Raw genomic sequence first — 16871 nt, forward strand, 5'->3', positions numbered from 1 at the left:
ATTCAGGTGCGTCTTATATGTTTTAACAGTTTAATATGTTAAAACTCTGAAAAACTGGATTAAAATTAAGGTGCGTCTTATAGTCCGTAGCGTCTTATAGTCCGTAAAATACGGTAAGCGGTTCACAAGTTAGCCCACTTGCATCTCAGAAGTGTATGCATCTGCCATCTTGAATCAGGGTGGATGGCACCATCACAAACTATGCCATTGAGGTGTCCCTGTGTGTCACTCACTGTAACTGTATCCAATTTGGTTCAAATGGGTTAGACAGTCCACAAATTAACCCACTTGCACCTCAGCTGCATTATGGGAGTTGTAGTCCAAAAATACCGGGGGGCGGGGGGCAGGGGTTAAGTTGAACAGGCCTCGTTTAGGCCAACAGTTATAGGCAGCATAATCCTCTTCATGCAAACACTGCTGTAACTGTGAGCCACACAGGGAGCGGGGAGTGAGTGACGCCATTTTGTAATGCTATGGGGCATTTTAAACTTGACATAGCTTAGGCCTCAGCATGTCATAATCTGGCCCTGGTTTTGCACAGCCCGAATTCACCAATTCTGCATCAGCAAGACACAGAATCAGTGACATGGATTCATGCTCCACACAGCATGAATCAGGCTTTCCAAACTGAATCCTCCGTGGATGCCGGTGTGTGTGACAAAAATATGACAGAGCTTGGCATGCCGTGGCAGTTTCCCTTTCATTTTGCTGGAGGAAATGGCCCGTGAGGCAGAAATTCATTTGGAGAGGAGAAGCCGGATGGCAGATACGTGGTCCTGATCCAGCCAGCTCTATTCACAGTCCTTCTTGGCGTGACACCCCAGATGGGCACAGGTGCTGGAACTGCCGCAGGCAAGTCTATTTAGATGAAAGGTCAACCTGCTAATGGCTGCCCTGCAATGCTGACAAATAGCTTCACAGCAGCCTGATGTGTGGGGCAAGAGAAAGGCAGAGAACAGGGGGGAGGGAGGGGATCATTGCAAATGAGCTCCACATCATGTGCTCTCCACGGTTCTACCTTGGCAGGTTACTGTCGCTTCTCCGAGCTGTGCCGCTCCCTGGAGCTGTGAGTATAGAGGCTTCAGTCTGGATTAACATCCTCCAGTGCCATGCTGGCATGAAAGGATGATGAAGGTGACAGACTGCCATCTTGGCCTGAATATTTACCAAACCACTAATGAGGAGGCCTGTTGCCAGATGCAGACAGAATGGGCTACAGAGATCCTGGATTGGCAGGCCATCTTATTTATGCTTCTGAGGGCTGCGTCTGACATGATTCCCCCCACAAAAGTTGAGATTATCCCCTGCAAAGATATGCAAATGGAGCTGGTGTTGTATAGTAGTCCCCAGGACCCCCTCACGTGTGCCGTACATTTTGTTTGTGTCAGAATGTAAAAACAGAGATGGACGTGGCAATCTCAAAAGCTACCTTCCCTTTAGTAAGGAAGGGGACCGTACTCAATGGCAGAGAATCTGTTTTGCATGAAGAAGGTTAAATCCTTGGCATCTCCAGGTAGGTCCAGGGAAAGACCCCTGCCTGAAACCTTTGAGAGTGACTGCCAGTTAGGGTAGACCACATCTGTACAACTTTGGCCCTCAAGCGGTTTTTATTTTATGTTATTTTATTTACTTGTTTGTTTTTCATATTTATATACCACCTCATATACAAATATCTGGGCGGCTGACAGATTAAAACATAAACAATTAAATTTCTGGGCTACAACTCCCAAAATGCCATTCACAGTGTCCAATAGTCAGGGATGATTGGCGTCATAGGCCAACATCTGCAAAACGGCACAAATTGCACAGGCCTGGAGTAGACATTTCTCATCTAGATAGACCAATGGTCCAACTCAGTACAGGCATTCCTGTATAAGGCAGCTTCTTGCATTACTATGTAAGCTAATAATTCAATCCACTGGAGAGTAGGAAGGGTCTGGCACCATGCATTCAATTGCAGATTTCAGCAAGGAAAGAATTTGGTAACATACCTATTTTGTGACAGTAGAAAGATGGGAAAGGGATCAGCAAAATAAGAGATGAACATGAGCAGATGCCATTACATGTACTATTGCTTTACTGCAGTTTACATAAAGTGTGTGGGGGGAGGTGGCGGTTAAGATGCACTCCACAGAAAAGTGGGTTTGCAGAGATCGAAGGAAGTGTAGACCTTTCTCTAGAAGTCTCAACAAGACATGGATTAGGAGGCCCTCCTCAGGCAAAAGTCTTGAAGAAATCCAAATCAGCATCCCAGTTTTGAAGTGGAATGAAGAGAGAGGACCATGAGGGGGAAGAGTGAAGAGGCCCTCAGGATTAGGTAGTGAAGCATTCCACAATGGATTCAAGGGTTCTGCTGTCCATTTGCAAATTAGGTGGTTGTGTTCTGCATGGGCATGCTTTGTTACAAGGCAATCCCTTGGGGGCCCTCGTGTAGGTAGTCACAGATGGCAAAGCAAGATCCTTCGAAATGGATCACTGAAGAACAAGGCAATTTGCATGTAGTAGTGCATGGGAATGTTAAACAAAGATATTGTAGCAAGGTGACAGGTATGGGAGGGCTTCTGTTGAAATGGACTTAACCAGGGGTAGGCAACTTTGGCTGTCCAGCTGTTGTTGAACTACAACTCCCCTTCCTCCCTGCCCAAAACAATGGGTGGACCTGGCTGCCCAATGATCTGGAGGCCATGTCTACCACTGCTTCTGGCCCACTCAAATTGATCTGTAGACATATTTGTTCACCCGGGCTTTTAATTAGATTTATAGTTGTGATACTTTTAATGTTGGGTTTTAAATGATTTTAATGTTAATGATTTTAATTGCAAACCACCCAGAGATGCAAGTTTTAGGCAGTATGTGCCCAGTCCTGTGGGCACAGGAATGCACAGGTTAGACACAAGTTCTTGGTTTAAACTGAAGGCAACAACTTTATTAATGTATATATAGAGAGGCAGGTGGTCTGGCAGGGTCTGGAGCCTCACAAATCCCATCACAAGAGTCTGTCACATTCATTCACAAGCAGATGCTCTATATTACAGTCCCAGTATCTCATCATAAAAAGAGTATGTTCATTAAATCACAGTCCAACTGCACTGCGCTATCTTTTATTGTACCCTTCCATGCAGCAGAGACCAGTGTTATGCCCAATAAATTTAGACAGCAGAACCACAATCCAGGTTTGAGGTGATATTTCAGAGAGTCTTTCCAGCTCCACTGGAAAAACAGATAATTCAGAAAGAACACTGGGGTTTGAAATGTGCCACAATGCCTCACAGTTGACCAGGTTTCTGGTCAAAATTACTGACAGAATTGACAGTATTACTGTCTCCATCATTTCGATAGCATAACCCCATTTACATACATAAAATAACCCTAACAAAATTAGTGCAGATGCAGAGATGGTGTAACATATGTGTGTGCGTATGTGACCGTGTATGCATGCACAATAGATACCTGTACTACCTTTCAACAATGCTTCCAGGGCAATTTACAGAAAAGGATCATTTACAGAAATGCATAATGTGTTGAAAAGTGGTACGTAAAGATTCTTAACAAAATGACCGTGGGGTAACCCAGGCAGCTTATATCATCCAGAGCACTGAGAGCTCTGGCCCACCACCATTTTAGGCATTAAGCCAGGGGGAAGGAGCAGCCATGTAGAGTGGAGAAGCTCCAATAATGAGAGCATAAGAACAGCCCTGCTGGATCAGGCCCAAGGCCCTTCTAGTCCAGCATCCTGTCTCACACAGTGGCCCACCAGATGCTGCTGGAAGCCACAGGCAGGAGTTGAGGGCATGCCCTCTCTCCTGCTGTTACTCGCCTGCAACTGGTATTCAGAAGCATCCTGCCTTTGAGTCTGGAGGAGCTCTATAGCCCAGGGGCGTAACTATAATAGGGTAAGGGGAGACAGTTGTCTGGGGGCCCACTGCCTTGGGGGCCCCCCAGAGGCAAGTCACATGACTGACTCCCCCAGCCGCGCTTCCATCAGTTGTATTCATCCTCCGAAATTGATGTGAGTGTTAAGACCTGGAGCTACCAGAACAGCATGTCTTTCTCTAGTACCATTAAATGACTTGCATCGTCCACAACTTACAAAATCTTTTTTTAAAAAATTAGCATGATCTATTGTGGCACATAGGTGATAGATAGATAGATAGATAGATAGATAGATAGATAGATAGATAGATAGATAGATAGATAGATAGATAGATAGATATTTTACTTCGGGGGGGCATTTTAAAATCTTGTCTCTGGGCCCACTCCAACCTTGCTACACCCCTACTATAGCCCTCCGACTAGTAGCCGTTGACAGACCTCTCCTCCATGAAGTTATCCAAACCCCTCTTAAAGCCATCCAGATTGTTGGCTGTCACCACCTCTTGTGATAAAGGTGATAAAGCAGCTGCTCTGCTGCTTACACACTGCATGCTGCATGCTGGGCTCCTGGAAGACCCAGCATGGCTTTCCTCCCTCCTGCCAGCACCCTGCCACCTGCTACCCCGCATTTGTGTGGGCTCACAAGCAGCCGCATTCTGGAGAACGTCCTGCTCATCTGTGGGGAGGCAGGTAGGAGCCTGTCTTCTTGACAGCCACCCTCATTTTACTGGTAAGGGTTGTGAGAATGACCTTAATATGTACTCAGGTCATTCACACAATCAAAAACTATTTCTACCCAGGTTTGGGAGCTGTGTGTGCTCCCAATTTTTGGTTGTGTGGAAGCAAGGTTAAAGGAAAACCTGAGTAGAAGTGATTGTCTGGAAGCAAGGTAGGAGGAAAAGTCACCCAGTTTCTCCTCCTACCTTGCTTCCACACAATCACTTCTACCCGGGTTTTCCTCTTATCTTGCTTCCACACATGTGAAAATTGGGAGCACACACAGCTCCCAAACCTGGGTAGAACACCATTGTTGATTGTGTCAAGGACCTCACTATATATGTGCAATAAAAGCAAATATGCTGTCTTCATATTTGACTGAAGGTTAGTTTATAGCATTTCTCTGTAAGGTAAAAGTAAAGTGTGCCGTTGAGTCGGTGTCAACTCCTAGTGAACACAGAGCCCTGTGATTGTCTTTGGCAGAATACAGGAGGGGTTTACCATTGCCATCTCCAGTGCAGTATGAGATGATGCCTTTCAGCATCTTCTTATATCGCTGCTGTCCGATATAGGTGCTTCCTATAGTCTGGGAAACATACCAGTGGGGATTCGAACTGCCAACTTCTGGCTTGCTAGTCAAGTCATTTTCCCACTTCACCATTAGGTGGCTTCTCTCTGTAGCATTACATTTATGTAGCAAATAGGCTTGTTCACACAGCTACTAGCAGGGAGAAGTGCCCAGCCTGGGTAGGAAGGACAGGTGCGCTCCAGATTTTTGGTTGCGTCATATGCTTGCGAACATTAAGGTAGGAGATGGGGAGAATGATCATGTGCAAGGTGGTAGCTGAGGAGGATCAGCATGTCCTACTGTGATGACCCCATGAGGGCCATGGAGGACGATTCTTCAGATGAAGACCCAGAGCAGGGGGAGCAGGCTTAAACTCCGGCTGGCTCAACAGAGCCAGAGCTGACATGATTGCAGGCTCCTCTGTCTCCTTCCCTTTCTCCTCCTGACGAAGCTTCCAAGGCCGCTGAGGTCAAGGCTCCTGCCCCAGATCCCCGACAGCAACATCTGGCCAGAGTACAGGCTCAGAGGGAGGAATGCCGTCGGTCAGAGAGGCTGGCCTGAAGGAACAGATACCCCAACTCTGGCCCGGCCATATCTCCTTGATAAGACCTCAGCTACAGTGATGGGCAGGGCTCTCAGCACTCTGCCTATTTAAGGCAGCCTGGAAGCTGGATCTGTGCTGGAAACAACGTCCATAGTGACCAGCCCTACTGTGAGCAACCTTGACCTTGAAGAGAGGAGAGCTGATCTTGTGGTAGCATGCATGACTTGTCCCCTTAGCTAAGCAGGGTCCGCCCTGGCTGCATATGAATGGGAGACTTGATGTGTGAGCACTGGAAGATATTCCCCTTACTAGGGATGGAGCCACTCTGGAAAGAGCATCTAGGTTCCAAGTTCCCTCCCTGGCTTCTCTAAGATAAGGCTGAGAGAGATTCTTGCCTGCAACCTTGGAAAAGCCGCTGCCAGTCTGTGAAGACAATACTGAGCTAGATAGACCAATGGTCTGACTCAGTATATGGCAGCTTCCTATGTTCCTATGACCCGTGTGTTGTTGTCTGACTCCTTTTTGTGTGAACCCCTGATCCTGTGGACTTCCCGCGTTAGACCTCTGGCAATGTTTGTGACTCTCCAATCATCCATCCTCTGGTGTTGACTACTGGCTTTGTCTGACTTTCCATTCCTGTCTGTCGGCTCTCCTTTCCGCTCAAAAAAGAGTGGTTTTTGCAGCTGCTGGGCAGTCAGCCAAGGCAGGTCATTACACCTACCCAGATTCTGCCTCCAGCTTTTTACCGAAGTTGGAGGAAAAGCCATCCTATGCAGCTGCCACCTTGCACACAATCATTCTCCTTACTTCCCACCGTAAAGTTCGCAAGCACATGACCAGAACCCGGAAGCTTGCCTGGCTGTCCTACCCAGGGCGATTGCTTCTCCTACGCTGCCAGGGGTCATGTGTACAAACCTACTGTTTCATTGGCAATGCCATATATGCAGTGACATTTACATCCTGGTAAAATCCATATGATTTGTCAAACAAATGGAAAATGTTGGTGTTGCCATAAAGATAGAGGGGCTTTCATACATTTGTGTAAGAGTGCAGAGGTTTCAGAGTCTGGTAATAAATACACTTTGAGAAGCTTGGCATTTTTCTCCATCTAACTATCCAAGTTTTTTCACTGAATTATGTACCAGTTCAATTCTACAGTATTCTTTGGTATATTATTTTTCTGTGCCTGATTAATCTTCAGGAAATAATGGAAGTCAACACAGGAGCTCTCTGAGAAAGATTAGTTGTTTAAAAGATGGGAAATTATGAAATTGGTCAAAATAACAGCTTTACTGAGAACTAAATAAAGCTCCAGGTTTTTATTCAATCACAGAGACCAATAATCCATGATATAATAAGGAATATGATCTGAATAATAATTTTTACAGTGTTCACCTCTGCTTCAATTCTGGGTTTTGCCAAGAAGAAATCAAAAGATAGTTATGGATAAGTAGACGTTTTGTGTGGTTTGTTGTTGCTGCCAATCCTTTTTAGTCTTTTGCTGTTGCATGCGTGTGTTTAATTATACTTCAGGGATTTTAATTAATTTGTACTTTTGCAATACAGAAAAAGGAAAGCTGATTCTGAGAGATTCAGTTGCCCCCACACCCAATGAAGACAGGAGGCAAAATATATGAAGTTGAACTTGTCTACCTCAAGTCCACAGCCAGAACTCCAGAGGGATCATGGAAGCAAGGCAGAGAAAGTATAGAACCAGATGACAGTCACCTTGCTCAGGCTAAGCAGGACTTGGTGTGATCCGTGTTGGGATGGGAGACCCATGTATACCACCTTTGAGGATGGGGCTGTAGGTCAGTGGTAGAGCATCTGCTTTGCAGGCAGAAAGTCCCAGCTTCAGTTGCTGGCATCTCTAGGTAAGGCTGGGGGAAGACTCCTGCTTGAAACCTTGAAGAAACTGCTGCCCGCCAGTGTAGAAAATACTGAGCTAGATGGACCAATGGATTGACTCAGTACAAGGCAGTTTCCTATGTTCATGAAGATCTTGTGAATGAGATGATCCTAGAGAGCCAATAGAGTGCCAGTGCCTGCTGAATCACCCCAGGTCTTTCTAACCTTAACCCTGCTAACTGAGCAAAGAGGCACCTTTAAAAGTGGCAGATCTCTTATATTTAGCAAGGGGAGAGCAACTGGCCCTATCCAGCCCCAGCACAGCATCCTTCCAGTGGCTGTTGCTGGCATCTACCTTATGTTTGTGTGAGTGTGTGTGTTGTTGTTTTTTAAAATATGAGCCCCTTTTGGACAGGGAACCATCTCTCTCTCTCTCTCTCTCTCTCATTCTCTCTCTCTCTCTCTCTCTCTCTCTCTCATTGCTGCATTTCTGGATATTCAAGCTGGAATTTCTAGCAGATAGGTGCTGTGCATGAGGGAGGCAAAGAAGGGGGGCTGTGAGGCTGAAGAAGTGACAGTGAATGTCACACATTGGCTTGAACTGCCTATCCAGATCTTTGCCCACTTGTATCTGCTTGTTAACAGTTATGCAAATGAAGACATGTGCCGTACTAAACCCGTGAACAAGACCACAGGCATAGGGTGTCCTTTGGTTTCCACAAACCTTTCGGAATCATCCCTCCCGTATATTTCCAGACCATCTTCTCTTTTCGTCCTCCTCCAGGCTGATGGCATGTTAAGGCTCTGCCTGATGTCCGCGGGTTAAGTGTCAACCTTCCAAATGGCATTTCCTGCATCGCCTCCCCGGCTCCTCCATAGGCACAAGGCAGAGAGGAGGACGTGCAGTCGGCTGACAACGGGGGCCATGTGTGACACGCTATCGGGCGAATGTTCATTAAAACAATTGCGGGTTAATTATGTGGAGGATCTGCTCAAATGGATGTTTCATACACTAATTAGGCAAGGGGTGCCAAAAGTCAAAGCGGTTCCAGCCCAGATTCAAAGGCTTGTTGAGTCTGTAGCGATTGGGTGACATTTGCGTCTCCAGACAGCCAAGCCAGCTGCTGGGGGGAATGCCTCTTATTGTGGAAGGGAGAAGAAGGAGCCAACGGATTGTTCATGCCGTCAGTCATCCCCTCAATCCCCAAAGTGGCTCTCGGAGCACATGGCTCTCTCTGGCAGCTGAGCGATTGGCGTGGCCACAGACAACAGAGGCAGCCCAGGCCTAGGCAGTTGCCTACTGTGGGCCTCCTGCTTCTGTGAGGCTGCTTGGCAGTCTTCATTTATCATCCCTGGAACTCGGCGGCGGGTGGGGGGGGAGTCATGGAACTTGTGTATGTGTGCACAGCAATACCCTCCCCAATAGGCTGCGTCTTCTCTCTTCCTTTCAGCTGCTACTATGCATTCTGTTAATCTCTCGGAGCGAAATTGGGTGGGCAAGGTAAATAAGGGAGCAAGGGACAAAGGGGGGGCATACAAAAAGGGAGCGAGGGACAGATTATAGGAGTATAGGAAGCAGCCTTATACCGAGCCAGATCATTGGTCCATCTAGCACAGCATTGTCTACACAGACTGGCAGCAGCTTCTCCAAGGCTGCAGGCGGGACTCCCTCGCAGTCCTATCTTGGAGATGCCAGGGAGGGAACTTGGAACCTTCTGCATGCAAGCAGGCAGGTGCTCTTCCCAGATCAGCCCCATCCAGAGGAATACCTGACAGTGTTCACATGTAGTCTCCCATTCAAATGCAAACCAGAGTGGACCCTGCTTAGCAAAGGGGACAATTCATGTTGCTACCACACAGACTGGCTCTCCTCATAGCTCAGTGGAAGAAGGTCTGCTTTGGGTCCCAGGTTCAGTCCTTGGTATCTCCAGGTAGGGCTGCGAGATTCCTATTTGAATCCCTGGAGAGCTGCAGACAATATGCTTCCAAATTGCCTGTGACCTTCCTGGATGATTGGTGCAAAGTGCAAGTGGCAGTGGCATTTGGGCAATGAAGCCCTGATCAGGCTTAGTGGGCCCAGTAAGTTTCACACTCTGGGTTCCAGAGCATGGTCTAAGGGCACATGATATAGAACTTTGGTGGAGCTAAGCAGGTCTTGGTGTGGTCAGTGTTTGGGTGGGAGACCCATGCACACCAGCTTTGGGGATGGAGCTGTAGCTCAGTGGTAGAGCATCTGCTTTGGATGCAGAAGGTTCCAGGCAGAGGCGTAACTAGGGAAAACAGCGCCCGGGGCAAGCACTGAAATTGCGCCCCCCCGCCGTGCGCCCCCTGCCACCCCCGGAAATATGGAAATGTGTCACAGCCATAGTCAAATGTGGGTTGTGGGCTGCATCCGTGCAAGTATACTGGGACAGGAAAAAGGAAACATGAGGCTACAAGGCTCTTTAGAAATATATATTTTAAAGAAATGTCTTGCATACCAACAGCCTAAGTTTGCAGTCCTCATGGCCAGAAAATAAATGCTTTTAAACATAGTAATAGGTTTTGTGTTCCAAAATGGAAAAGACAAGACAGGTATTCAGAGGCGTAACTAGGCAAAATGGAGCCTAGGGCAAGCACTGAAATTGCGCCACTGTCCAAGCAGGAATGATGGGACTTGTAGTCAGCAATATCTGGAAATCCCTGTTAAAAGGAACACTGTATCATCTAGACATGGTTGTTGATCAAAACCTGAAAACATGAGCCATCTCTGTAAAAGACTTAGAACAACAGTCAGGAGTTATGCGAGGATTCCAAGTGTCATTTTCTCTGTCTCATCTCATTCTTTTTAAAAAAACATGACTTTGTCCTAGAGGATCACCTGCCCAAATAGCCACTAGCAAAACAGGGGAAGAAGAAGGTGGTGGTGGGTCTATAAACCAGTGAATGATTCCTGCCAGCCTTTGTCTTATGATGACTGTTGGCTCATGATGGGGTATATGTGCATTCACCACACTAGTGCTTACTTTGACACCAAGAGGGAGGAGGATACATTAGTTTGCCACACTAGACAGAGGAATTTGCAACAGGAGCAGATAGCCAAAACCAGCCCCTGGTTCTGCCAGGGCCAAAACCAGCCCCTGCCAAACTAAGAAATCATTGTAATTTGCCCCTTCCTGTCACAAGCAGTGTGCTGTTCTTTTATTATTGACTCTAACTCTCAGATATCCCAGTCATGGATGGAAAATTCAGGGTCAATTTACAAGAGACACATTTTCTACATGGAAGTTTCTTCTGTGCAGGTGCTGTGCAGAAACCCATGTGTAGTGATCAATACATATGTAACTATTCCGCCAGGGGCATAGCAAGGTTGGAATGGGTCCAGAGACAGGATTTCAAAATGGGCCCCCAGCCCCTCAAAGTCCAGGGCCTCCACACACCCCAGGCCCCCAAGAATTTAAGTCTGATATTTCAAAATAAGTATGCTACCTGGAAATACATTTCACTGAATACACGCATGCACACTTCACAGTATATAGTGATATACATTGAGTACTATATATTTGTGCTACTTTTAATGCCTAGAACACACTAGCAATGCTAATTATTAAAATGGACCCCTTGCTGCAGATTAGCAAAGGAGACTTTCAACCATGCAGGGTGAGCCTATGTTTGTTTTCTCAGAATTCTGAACAAATTCAGTCAAGTTTGATTCCAGGAGTCTTTTCACACCAGGCTTTTAAAGCCCTTTAACACACATCTCCTCTGGAATAGGGGTGCTGCATTCACATGTTGGCCAGATTTACCCTGAAGTCCCTGCAAGTTATTGGGGAGCAGTTCACACACAAGAAAAATAAAATAAAATAAAATAAAATCACAACACATGCTTCACAGTTCTCACTCAGACCTTCTGGATTGCAAAACAACTTGAACATAAGTGCATTTATGAATGAATGAATGAAAATAAATAAAATATACTTGTTCCAGAAGTGTTTGTAATTTTCTGACATGAAACAAGCCACTTATAGGCCTTTTTAGATAGTTTTTGTTTTTAAAGCCAGCACATTTTCCAGTCTGTTTTAAATTAAATATTCAGAGACTTCTCAGTCTCGCCCCACCCCCCATATCAAAGCCCTATGGCAAGCAGATCCCTATATATGGGGGTAACCACAAAAAGGAATTCACAGCCTACCTAGCAATAGCTGTTCTGGATGGTCTGGTCTGGGCAGAGGGTCTGCTGCCTGCTTCCTCCTTCCTTCCTTCCTTGCTTGGGGCCTACTCGAGTTCAGGCTTCAGGGAGGCCTACTCGGAGGCCTCTCTGGAAGCCCCGCCCACCCGCCGATCAGCTGAGAGGCGAGGAGAGAAGAGCTCTGCAGTTTGCAGGCCTTGCCGATCCTAGGCCTCTTTGCCGATCAGCCGGAGCTGGAGGCAAGTGGCTGAGGGGCCCTGGGGCTGGGCAGGTGGGCAATGGGGTGGGGGTGGCAGGGACTGGTATGGCGCCCCCACCTCAACGGCGCCCAGGGCACATGCCCCCCCTGCCCCCCAGTTACGCCTATGGTTCCAGGTTCAATCCTTGGCATCTCCAGATAGGGTTGAGAGAGACTCCTGCCTGAAAACTTAGAGAGCCACTGCCAGTGGGTACAGACAATCCTGAGCTAGAGGGGCCAGTGGTCTGACTTGGAATGAAGCAGTGAAAAAACGTATATCCCCAAACAGCCTTGCTAGATCATACCAAAGCCATATCTAGTCCAGCACCCTGTTGCACACAGTGGCCCACCAGATGCCTCTGGGAAGTCCACAACTAGGAGATGTAAGCATGCTCCCTCCCCTGCTGTTGCTCCCCTGCAACAGATATTAAGAAGAATCCTCCCTCTGAACATGGAGATGGTCTACAGCCATCAGGATTAGTAGCCACTGATACATCCCATTCACATGACCATATATACCTGGGTATGCATGGTTGTGTGAATGGGCATTTGAGTATACACACACCCATTCACACAACCATGCATATCCAGGTCAGAGGTTGTACCCAGGTATATATGATCGTGTGAATGGGTTGATAGACTTGTCCTCCATGATCCTATATTGCCTGACCATTAATGGGAGGAATTTCACACCGAAAGAGTATTTCTTTCTTCACCATTACAAGAACTGTCAATCTGTCTTCTTCATTGTCTCAAATAACTCCAACAGAACCCACCTCTTTCTAGAAACTGAATTATGAGCATGTTTGGGGTCCTTTATAACCAATTTAATGAGCTAGGAAAATAGCTGAGAAGCCTGATGAACAAGGCAGAAATCCCCTGCATTACCAGGATAGATTACACCTTAACCTCGCATAGGATTGCTTGAGCAGGATTAGCCAACAAAAGGGTATTAAAAGGGAGCAATTATGTCGAAAAGTAGCACAACTGGCATGGCCTTTCGCTGGAACATTATGGAAATTTGGATAGAGGTGTCAAAAGTGTAGAGGTCACCCCAAGCAGCCGAAGTGAGGGGAGGGTCAAGTTGATTAATGGCTGTATGGAAACGGCTGCGCATCTGATCTGCCTCCAAAAAAACAACCTTCTGTTTTCACTTCCAGACAAGATGGTGGGGGGAAGGAGGATTAAATTATGTAAATCAAGCTGGAGTTGTTTAACCTTTCTACAAGAGCACCATCACTGGGAAGGAGGAACTAAGCCCATTATCAGCAATAGAACAGCAAGACCTTTGGGGGGAGCTTAGGTCTGATCCTGCTTACCCCCTCCTGTGCTGTTATACAAAGAGCGGTTTAGTCACTCTTCTGGTGTTGGCACGAGGGCTTGGAAGAATTATTTATGGATTGCATTTCTATCCTGCTCTCCTTCCAAAGAGCTCGGCCTGGCTTACATATGGTTCACAGACAGTCTCTCATCCAGGCTGCATTCAGAGCCAGAGCTGCTTAGCTTCAGCTGTAGAATGGTATTGTCTGCCACTAGGCCGTTCTTGGGGCTTCCAGCATGGCATCATGTCCTCCAGGATTTCAGTGATGAAAATAAGGACGCTTGTGTGTGTTTGAGAGACCCTTGATCTCACACCAAGGATGGAGGGGATGGAGAGCTGGTCTTCTGGTCGAGAGCATGAATTGTCCTTTGCTAAGCAGGGTTCACCTTGGTTTGCATTTGGATGTGAGGCTACACGTGAACACAAATGGCCTCTGTGCATGTGCGGAGGTAACTAAAATGGCCCCCACATATGCACAGGGGCCCGAACTGGGCCAGAGAAGGCCCAAATTGAGGGGAGGCCAGTGGGGGGGGGGAATCCACACCCTACAGCTGATGCAGCCTCTATTTGTGAAAATTAAATTCACCCCCTCTAGACTTAGGATAGCAGCCCTACCCCTGTACTGCTAAAGGGGAATCCTCACCAGCTGAGGCTGGTCTGGTTCGACTCCGAACCCGTCGAGCCGAGCCGGTTCAAACTGAGCCAGCTCACACACCCCTACCTTCCTTTCTCCAAGGCAAAAACACACACAAATCACTTACTTTGGAGAAAGGAGAGAGGCAATGGTGGAGGAGAAAGAGGAGTTGTGGATGAGGTAGAAGTGGCAGTGCATCCTCCAGCAGTCAGTTTGGTATGTGAGAGTTTTAAAGGGTAATTAATTATGTTGGTTGGAGAAAAAACCATGGGGATATAATGGTTAGATTTGTATGTTATTCTACTATGACAAATGTTTTGCTAATCATTATTCAAAGTAAGGTAAACAGCTTGGTCTGATTGCAGCCTTGTGCACTGACATTTGAAATATTTATAAGTACAGCCGTACTGCCATATGGACCCTCTTTGGGGGGGTTCCGTCATTTGATCTTGCTGCTGCTGCACTCTCAGTCTACACTCTAATGCCATCTTCAGAGCAACTCCAAACTAAGGCGAATGGAGACACGCAATTTCCCTACAGCTCTAGCTGTCAATTTAGTTAGCAGGGCTCTCAACCACTTTAAGATCGTTTGTTTTTTTTAAGCAGTGGCATAGCAATGATATGGCATGGCTCCCATTGCTGTCACTGCCGCCAATACCACTACTTGCTGTTTGCTCACATTCTGCCCAGCTGCCCATGCCGCTTCCTGTGTTACTAGACCATGTTATAGCCAGCCAAGAGAGGGAGGCCAGCAACAGTTGTAGTGGAGCTGCCGGCAGGTGACCAGAAAGCTAGTGGGGCCATGTAGTCAGGCAGGCTCCAATCCTGGTGACATCAAGAGTAAAGTCAAGGAGAGGTGGTGATTGGGCAGCCAAAGAGACAGGGGTGAGGGTAGTAGGGAGAACCTCCAGTGGCCCCCAGAAGTCCCACAGGCCCTGGTGGCCCTGTATCCCCATTTTACCCATAAAAAACCATGTTATATTACATCTTTGGCTCCTCAGATTCGCCCTTCCAAGGGAATATTCTGGGAGAGTAAAGTGAGCAGTCTTAGGCATTCAAGAGTGTGTGACTAGAGTAGGACCCATTTAGGAGTAACATTCTTTAACAAGAAGGATTTATTAATAACTGGATGATAAAGAAAACTATAGAGGCATCACAGCCACTGCTTCCATTCAAGTAAAACCCTTCCCCAGGAACTACAAGAACCATGCAGTCATATCCAAACACCTAAAACAAAAATAAATTGCCTGACACGTCTAACTAAAACTGGTCCCTATCCTTCCTACTTATCTGCGGGTAAGGAAATACCAGTTGATTCCCAGCGCAAGGCTGTTACTCTCCCCTTTCCCTACAGTTGCTGCTGATCAGACTTCCTTCAGGGAAGAACTGAACATACCCCTCCTCTATAGGCTGCTTTCCAGTAAACCCCACCCCTCACTCAGGATTGGGCCACAGGTATTTGATTCTCCTGGGCCGCCTTCCTTACTTGGAGAGGCCCACCCTCCAAGCAGATTCTCTAATTGAGGCCTATTCCTCCCGCAAGCCTGACTATCACTACACAAGTGAACTTTCTCAAACGTTCTTTTTTTCTTTTTGCACATCCCTAAAAAAGCCATTTCCCAACATTCCCTCCCACCCCGCTGCGACTAACAGGCATCCTGCAGCTAAAAGTGATGCATTTCTCCACACACAGACCATCCGTCATTACAATAGGTATTTTGCTAGTTTAAAAAAGAGAAAGCTCCACACTGCATTGTTGTGCTTCACAGAGCTTATGGGTCAATCAATTTAATATTAGATCTAATTAACAGCCCCCCTGCTGATGGCAATTTGGATTCTCTACCTGCAACTCAATGGAGCTTGGAAAGGTGTGGGTTTCCTGCAGTAGCTAGAAGGCCATCAAAGGAGCTAATTTCCAATCAGATCTCTATAAACAACAACAGCTTTACAGGGATCAGTAAAAGGGAGAGCCGAAGATGGAGCCTGTGTTTGGAAGCGTGAGATCTATTATTTATTCCCCTAGATTGATAGGTATTTATTATTTAGTTTGTTAGCTCCCTGCAACAGGGGTCTCTCCTCCCTGCCCCATGCATGGGGTTGCTGCTATATAAATAAATAATTATGCGCGATTAATATTTGATTGGTGTAGCTGAGATCTCTATAGGAGGATATTGATGAGATCTGGAGCCTGGTCCCCCTGCCTCCTTTGATTGGCACCAGTTATATGTCAAAGTAATGGCCTCTGCTTTGATGGAGTGTCTCTCTGGCTTGCAACAGTGCGAATGTAAAAGGATGAACAGATCCCTTGAAATCCACATTAATTTATCTAGTAGGAGTGTGTTGGGTCCTCATCGTGTGACAACCTGGAGGGCTGCAAGGGGAAAAGAGCTGTTCTTGAGCTAGGTGGACCAATGGTCTAACTCAGTACAAGGCAGCTTCCTATGTTCCTATATAACTGTGAGCATCAACTCAGCTATGTGACCTTTTTGCATCTGCTGATCTTTGTTTGACATACTAGCGCAGTGCTGGTCTGGATGTCGGCCATTGCACTTGTGCATTTGTATTACTGCCCTTTTTTATGTTTAAATATAAATACAAAGGATGTTTATATACCACTTTTCAACAAGAGTCCCCAAAGTGGTTTACATAGATATAAATAAGTAAGTAAATAAAATGGCTCCCTGTCCCCAAAGGGCTCTCAATTGAAAAAAGAAACATAAGACAGACAACAGCAAGAGCCACTGGAGGGATGCTGTGCTGGGGATGGACAGGGCCAGTTGCTCTCCCCCTGCTCCATAAAGTGAATCATCACTTTAAAGGGTACCTCTTTGCTCTGTTAGCAAGGGGATGAATAAAAAATAAACAATAAGTAAAAAATAAGCAATAAAGAGTATATTGCAATTGATATTAGAAGTAGCTGACCTGAATAATTCCTAAAAGTACAGCCCTGAGCCATTTCT

The 16871-nt window shown here is 46.5% G+C and overlaps 1 long non-coding RNA gene across 1 annotated transcript in view; it reads right to left on the reverse strand.

Annotated features, from left to right (window-relative positions):
• The window catches only part of LOC128341317 (uncharacterized), a 133132-nt gene extending 121224 nt beyond the window's left edge, over positions 1 to 11908 (reverse strand). The window contains exon 1 of the long non-coding RNA XR_008314343.1: positions 11722 to 11908. This is a non-coding gene — a long non-coding RNA (uncharacterized LOC128341317). The remainder of the gene's footprint in view (positions 1 to 11721) is intronic.
• Positions 11909 to 16871: the final 4963 nt, after the last annotated feature.

This window comes from Hemicordylus capensis, chromosome 1 (genome assembly GCF_027244095.1).
Source record: "Hemicordylus capensis ecotype Gifberg chromosome 1, rHemCap1.1.pri, whole genome shotgun sequence".
NCBI classification, from domain to species: domain Eukaryota; kingdom Metazoa; phylum Chordata; class Lepidosauria; order Squamata; family Cordylidae; genus Hemicordylus; species Hemicordylus capensis.